The sequence below is a fragment of the Pongo pygmaeus genome, chromosome 23, assembly GCF_028885625.2.
Source record: "Pongo pygmaeus isolate AG05252 chromosome 23, NHGRI_mPonPyg2-v2.0_pri, whole genome shotgun sequence".
Taxonomy (NCBI): Eukaryota; Metazoa; Chordata; class Mammalia; order Primates; family Hominidae; genus Pongo; species Pongo pygmaeus.
This window is the reverse complement of record NC_085931.1, coordinates 23,690,058-23,698,060: the sequence shown is the minus strand read 5'-3', so window position 1 is coordinate 23,698,060 and position 8,003 is coordinate 23,690,058. Positions and strand designations below refer to the sequence as shown.

Sequence of the window (8,003 nt, the reverse complement as noted above, 5' to 3'; positions counted from 1 at the left end):
GTGATATTTCCCGTGTTGAGTCAAATTAAGCTGCAGGCTCCACTCCTGGTGGTGCCTTTCCACCAATTCCTTTAAGTTTCAGCTTTGCAACCCTACTCCCCCAGAAACCCAAAAACCCAAAGACTGGTTCCTTGGAAGCTGCCCAGCGGGTCATGGAAATAACGCCGCTGCATCGCCAGTCGGCATTGTTTATTGTCGGAACTACAACGCTATCTGATTGTCTTGGAACCTCCAACTTTCATTCTTGGTTAATGAAAACATTCTTGGCAAATGCTTTCGCTCTGGTCCGAACTGCGCCAGTCCAAGAATTACACCTCTAGCGGCGCAATACGAATGCCCCCGGCCATCCCTCTTAATCATGGCCTCAGTTCCGAAAACCAACAAAATAGAACCGCGGTCCTATTCTATCATTCCTAGCTGCGGTATCCAGGCGGCTCAGGCCTGCTTTGAAAACTTTTTGAAAGTAAACGCTTCGGGCCATGGGACACTCAGCTAAGAGCATCGAGGGGGTGCCTAGAGGCAAGGGGTGGGGACGGGATGTGACTCACCCACCCGCCGTCTCCCAAGATCCAACTATGAGCTTTTTAACTGCAGCAACTTTAATATACACTATTGGAGCTGCAATTACCACAGCTGCTGGCACCAGACTTGCCCTCCAATGGATCCTTGTTAAAAGATTTAAAGTGGACTCATTCCAATTACAGGGCCTCGAAAAAGTCCTGTATTGTTACTTTTCATCACTACCTCCCTGGGTAGGGAGTGGGTAATTTGCACGCCTGCTGCCTTCCTTGAATGTGGTAGCCGTTTCTCAGGCTCCCTCTCCAGAATCGAACCCTGATTCCCTGTCACCCATGGTCACCATGGTAGGCAGAGCGACTACCATTGAAAGTTGATAGGGCAGACATTCAAATGGGTCGTCGCTGCCACTGGGGGCGTGCGATTGGCCTGAGGTTATCTAGAGTCACCAAAGCCGTCGGCACCCGACCCCCCTGGTCGGGGCCAGAGAGGGGCTGACAGAGTTGGTTTTGATCTGACAAATGCACACATCTTCCCCGTGAATTGAGTCAGCACCCTTTGGCATGTATTAGCTCTAGAATTACTACAGTTTTCCAAGTAAGAGAGGAGCAAGCGACCAAAAGAAACATGACATATTTAATGAGCCATTAACAGTTTCAGTGTACTGGTCCTGCGTACTTAGACATGTATGGCTTAATCTTTGAGACAAGCATATGGTTCTGGTAGGATCAACCATGTAGGTAGAAAGCGGCCTCCAGGCCTCGTGAGGATGAGCCCAGAGTCCCAGTCGCGAGGATGGGCAAGTCAGGGAGGGTGACGGGGCGTGTGAGAGGGAGGGAACAGTGTGGGGTGGTGGGGGGGGGCGGTGGGGCAGCGAACCGGACATCCCATCCACCCACACGACACAACACCCCCCCACGGGCTCACCACTCCCAACCCTTCATGCCCAAGTGCGAGGAGGCAGACCTCCCGACCCGTTCACGGCAGCCACGAGGGACTGGCGGCCATTCGCATGCGGCAGGCGCAGGGTGGCCCCGACGTTTGGACAGCGAATGAGAGGCGGACCACGGTGCCTGGGATCTCACTGCCAGCAGCCTCTGAGCACGAAGGTGTCTCAGCGCAGCACCTAGAGTGTCTGACTGGCCTTCGGCAAGCCCACAGCTCCACCACCGCTGCTGCCATCGCGTCCAGCCCCCGGAACCCTCTCCCCCACACGTGCTGCAGGCTGACCCCAAACCCTCCAGGTGCCCACCAAGCCCAAGCGGGGCGCCGCCGACTTGGTCCCAAAGGCGCACGCGTGGAGACACGGACAACAGGCCAAACAGTGGCCAGTGGCAGTGCCCCACAAGGCGGAGCTGGGTTTAGTCCCAGACGGGGCCACCATAGCCTAAGCTGGTGAGCCGCCCAGGGAGAGAGGATCAGTGGGCAGGGAGGGGGGCACAGACAGGCAAGGCTAGGGACTGCGAGGGCAAGGGCACCGGGGAGCCCGCAGAGGGGCGGCTCGGGGAGAAACCTCAGGCACGGCCGGGCCACCAGGAAAACACTGCCACGGGATCCCACCACCACAGGCACGAGGGAGATCCCACGGCACCCCATCTAGGATGCCGGATGGCCCTCGGCAGTCACCAAGACCCACTTCATGAGCCCCAGGTCCTGCCATTGGGAACCCAAAGCGACCTCAGCCACAAACCCAATGCCAAGGCCACGTTGCTCATTTCCCGTCCATCCTCCAACCTGGTCAAGCTCTGGGAGAATGATGCGCCCCCCACTTGGGATGCTTCCCATGGCCAGGCGGCCCAACCCCGTGCAATGCAAATGCGGTCGTCAGCACGGTCGCTATTCCATAGGGGAGCAGGCGAAGAGCCAGCTTGCAGTGGAGCGGGTCACTCACCAGGTGAAACGCCGGGCACAGCCACTGCTCGCGCACAGACTCGGAAGGAGGAGGCGTGGGCCACACAGTAGGCAATGAGCCACCCTCGGTCCCCACTGCGGAGGCCGGGGAACCCTCTCTCTTCCCCCCTCACCCTGTCGATGGGGAAGCGGAGGAGTGTCCTCTGCAAGCGAGTCGCTACGGCAGTGCTACCTTAACGCAGAGAGAGGCAGCAGGCCGGGGAATCCGGTACCCCAAAGGCACACCTCTCGGATCGCTAGAGAAGGCTTTCTCACCGAGGGTGGGTCACACTCCCCACCCGCCAGTCACCCCTCGTCAGGCCTGCAGAGGTGCTTAGGGATGCCTGGAGAAGGGGGGGGCTTGCGGTACCAGGAAAAATCTGCGTGAGGCAACCTTGAGCCTTCGCGGTCTGGGCAGGGGACCTCGCCACTGCGCATGCGCGCAATCCCCTAAGGACTCCACGTCCACCCACCTCCTATCTCCCAGGCAAAGCACCTCCAAGTAAACCCACACACAACCAGTCAGAGGCAGAATGGTAGCCCCTCGGCGGCCGGCCAGCACATGCGTCACCTGCCCCAGCCCACTGCGATCATTAACACGCCCCGCGCACAACCGCCAGAGGGGAGCACGGGACCTGCACTCAGCAGACCAGGCGGCGCCCTTCCCTGCACCGCCTCAACCCCCACACCAACGAGCTCCCTCAGGACCCACTCGCGGACACCATGGCAGTGACCGGAGGAGGGGGCGCTGGGGATGAGAAACACACACCACCGCTGGGCCTCGGGCACCTGAGTGATAAGCTGGGGGTGGAAGAGGGGAGCCGGGTGCAGTAGGCTCACGCCTGTCATCTCCGCACTTTGGGAGGTGAGGGAAGGTGGATCCCTCGATCCAAGCCTTGGCAACATGGTGAAACCTCGTCTCTAAAAAAATACAAAAACTAACTGGTTTCAGAACCTGGACTCAAAGTTAATAAATAGATAAATAGGCCGGGCACGGTGACTCAAGCCTGTAATCCCATCACTTTGGGAGGCCGAGGTGGGCGGATCACGGGGATCAGGAGATCGAGACCATCCTGGCTACCACAGTGAAAACCCGTCTCTACTCAAAATACAAAAAATTAGTCAGGCATGGTGGTGGGCGCCTGTAGTCCCAGCTACTTGGGAGGCTGAGACAGGAGAATGGGGTGGACCCAGGAGGCAGAGCTTGCAGTGAGCTGACATCACGCCACTGCACTCCAGTCTGGGCAACAGAGTGAGATTTTGTCTCAAAATAATAATAATAATAATAAATAGATTAAAATTGAAAATTTGAAAGAAAACGTAGCTGGCTGGGCACAATGGCTCACACTTGTCATCCCAGCACTTTGGGAGGCTGAGATGGGCAGATCACATGAGGTGGCCAGTTCGAGACCTGCCTGACCACATGGAGAAATGCTGTCTCTACTAACAATACAAAATCAGCCGGGTGTGGTGGCACATGCCTGTAATCCCAGCTACTCAGGAAGCTGAGGCAGGAGAATCACTTGAACATGGGAGGTGGGGGTTGCGGTGAGCCGAGATGGTGTCATTGCACTCCAGCATGGGCACCAAGAGTGAAACTCCATCCCAAAAAAAAAAAAGAATTAAGGGCTATATTCTGTTATTTTTGCTTCCTACCCTGAGAAGAACATAATACAGCTGTTGTCTGTCTGCCTGCCTGCCTGCCTGCCTGCCTGTGACAGGGCCTCACCCTGTCTTTCACCCAGACTGGAGCGCAGTGACACCATTATGGCTCACACATTGCAGCCTCAACCTCCCCAGGGTTAGGCAATTCCTCAAGGGATCCTACAGCCTCGACCTCCCAAAGTGTTGGGGTTACAGACGTGAGCCACAAGCACCCAGCCTGAGTTAATACATCTGGTCTCACTACGTCTTAACCACACACTCATGAAGAACTCAAGTCAAGAGAGATTTGGCAAGAGACTCACAGCATTCTCTCCCGAAAGCAGTGAGGTGGATGGCAGACGTGTGTCTCGAGCTCCTAGGGTTTTAGGTGACCATGCGTAGAGGAGAGATTTCCAATGTTTCCAGAGATGCACGAACCACACTTATTCGGGGCATCCGAACACGAGATGGGGTTTCTGACAGCGACTTAAGGGCCAGGAAGGGCCAGAATCTGCCAAGGCTCCTGTCCCAGGGTGGGGCCGATGGAACCCAAGGTAGAGGGAGTCAGCGGTCTGCACAGAGAGAGCTCCAGCCCTAGGCCCCACCGTGCAGACCAAATCAGAAGGAACAGAGTCCTTCGTCCTACATGCCACATCGCTCCACTGAACTTGGGAGCGGATCCGTTTTCCAAACACGAGGTGACTTTCACTTTGCAATGGATCACAAGGGGCCGGGCTTTCCAGAGTCGGCAGGATAAAGAAGTCATTCTGGCTTGGCCTCCCCCATTCCCCGGTAGCTGCTGAATTTAAATGAGCCGAGGCTGGCCGGGCCGGAGCCGCTACAGGGCGGAGGGGGGTGGGTGGGGTGGCGGGTTGCCTGAGGCACTGCAGAAATTGGGCCTGAGCCTCGAGGATGACCGTGCTGCAGGAACCCGTCCAGGATGCTATATGCCAAGCACTAAACCACTATGCTTACCGAGATGGGGTTTTCCTCACAGAAGGCCTTTATGCAGAAGTACACTCAGAAGAAGCCTTGTTTTTACTGGCGACCTGTTCTTGCCGCCCAGAAAAGGCCTATAAAGCATATAGACACTTGAAAAGTCACAGTTGTCCTACACCGCAATGCAAATACCAGCTTGCAAAATGTTGTGTTGATCTCAGTAAGCTTGCAGACTGGGAAAAAATCTTGTCTGGTGGAGTGTTTAATAAGCAGAAAAGCCATGATGATATTGTCACTGAGTTTGGTGATTCAGCTTGCTTTCCCCTTTCATTGTTGGGACATGTATATTGCAAGACAGATCGGCTTGCCAAAGGATCAGAAGGTTACCAAAAGAGACTTAGTTTAAATCCTTTCCTCTGGTATCCCTTTGAATCATTATGTGAAATAGGTGAAAAGCCAGATCCTGACCAAACATTTAAATTCACATCTTTACAGAACTTTAGCAACTGTCTGCCCAGCTCTTGCACAACACAAGTACCTAATCACAGTTTATGTCACAGACAGCCTGAGACCGTTCTTACGGAAACACCCCAGGACACAATTGAATTAAACAGATTGAATTTAGAATCTTCCAATTCAAAGTACTCCTTGAATACAGATTCCCCAGTGTCTTCTATTGATTCAGCTGTAATTTCACCTGATACTCTCCCACTGGGAACAGGAACTTCCATATTATCTAAACAAGTTCAAAATAAACCAAAAACTGGTCGAAGTTTATTAACAGGACCAGCAGCTCTTAGCCCATAAACCCCAAGTTTTGGGATTTTGCCATTAGAAACCCCAAGTCCTGGAGATGGATCTTATTTACAAAACTACACTAATACACCTTCTGTAATTGATGTGCCATCCACAGGAGCCCCTTCAAAAAAGTCTGTTGCCAGAATTGGCCAAACTGGAGCAAAGTCTGACTTCTCGCAGAGTGGAAATAGCCGAGAGGTAACTCCAATTATTTCACAAACAGAAAGTTCTGGTCCATAAATAAGTACAACACCTCAGGTAATGAGCCCCACTATGACATCTCCCCTAAATGCACTGCATCAAAAAACTTCATGACTCTTTACTAGTGACAGTTCCACAACCAAAGAGAATAGGAAGAAATTTAAAATGAAATTTCCACCTAAAACCCCAAACAGAAAAACAAAAAGTAAAACTAATAAAGGAGGAATAATTCAACCTAATATAAATGACAACCTGGAAATTACAAAATTGGACTCTTCCATCAATTCAGAAGACAAAATATCCACAATCACACATCAGATTCAGGCTTTTAATCTACAAAAAGCAGCAGCAGAAGGCTTGATGAGCCCTCTTCATGAAAGTGGGAAAGGTTATTTAGCTTTGTGTTCATACTACTGCAAAGAAGCTATAAATATTTCGAGCCATCTACCTTCTCACCACTACAATACTAGTTGGGTACTGTGCCAAATTGGAAGGGCCTATTTTGAAATTTCAGAGTACATGCAAGCTGAAAGAATATTCTCAGAGGTTAGAAGGATTGAGAATTATAGATTCGATGGCATGGAAATCTACTCTACAACACTTTGGCGTCTTCAAAAAGATGTCTCTCTTTCATTTCTGTCAAAAGACTTAACAGACATGGATAAAAATTCGCCAGAGGCCTGGTGTGCTGCAGGGAACTGTTTCAGTCTGCAGCGGGAACACAATATTGCAATTAAATTCTTCCAGAAGGCTATCCAAGTGGATCCAAATTATGCTTATGCCTATACCCTATTAGGGCGAGAGTTTGTCTTAACTGAAGAATTGGACAAAGCATTAGCTTGTTTTCGAAATGCTATCAGAGTCAATCCTAGACATTATAATGCATGGTAAGTGGTAATGAAGTGTAAAGACAAATCTTGTTGATGGTGCTGGTAGTCACTAATTTTTCTTGTTAGATAGCTCTTTATTGTCATGAATTTGGTTACTAATACTTAGGGATGGTACATACAGGTCAATAACTTCAAACTAACATGTTTTCTTATGAAATGTATGTCTTTAACAAATTCTTCAGTTAACTAATTATAATAGAATACCAGATGCTTATACTCAACAGTTTCAGTCTTCTACCAAACTTTTGCAAATACTGTAGTTGTGTTTTGTTTGTTTGCTTGTTTAGTTTTGTTAATTGATTTGTTAGTTTTTCTTCAAACACAGAAATGGTGATTGGGACAAAAAGTGCTTGGGAAATTGGAAAGGAATAGCATAATTCACTTATTGGATAATAGAAAAAAACACTGAAAAATTCACTAGTTGCTGCTTTTTGACAGTGTTCCAGTTTATTGAGTTACTATTAAGGACTTAGTGTACCCTTTTATTTAGCAGTATTTCTGTTTTACTTTTTTGTATTTGTGTATAAGTAGACACATAGGAAATTACTACCCAGGCCATATTGTTATCAACTGAATAACATATGAAAACGTTTGGTCCTACTTCTCCCTCAACACCGTACTTACTGTTGACATTTATTGTATTTTTCTGGACTGACATAAAAGTTTAAATATCAAGAGAAGGCCAGGCATGGTGGCTCATGCCTGTCATCCCAGCACTTTGGGAGGCCAAGGCAGGCAGATCACATCAAGAGATCGAGACCATCCTGGCCAACATGGTGAAAATCCGTCTATATTAAAAGTATAAAAATTAGCTGGGCATGGTGGTGGGTGCCTGTAGTCCCAGCTACTCAGGAGGCTGAGGCAGGAGAATCGCTTGAACCTGGGAAGTGGAGGTTGCAGTGAGTCAAGATGATGCCATTGCACTCCAGCCTGGGTGACAGAGTGAGACGCCGTCTCAAGAAAAAAATAAAATAAAATAAAATAAAATAAAATAAAATAAAATAAATAAAATAAAATAAAATAAATAAGTAAATATCAAGAGAAAGTATAATTCTGAAGTCGTAACTCTGTGGAAGCTTTTCTGTCAGATATGGTTATCTTTGGGGTTAATTATTATAGCAGTTG

General features: G+C 49.7%; 1 pseudogene; it reads left to right on the top strand.

The window, feature by feature from the left end:
* The first annotated feature begins 4,962 nt into the window (after positions 1-4,962).
* LOC129023403 (cell division cycle protein 27 homolog) lies at positions 4,963-6,879 on the top strand (annotated as a pseudogene).
* Positions 6,880-8,003: the final 1,124 nt, after the last annotated feature.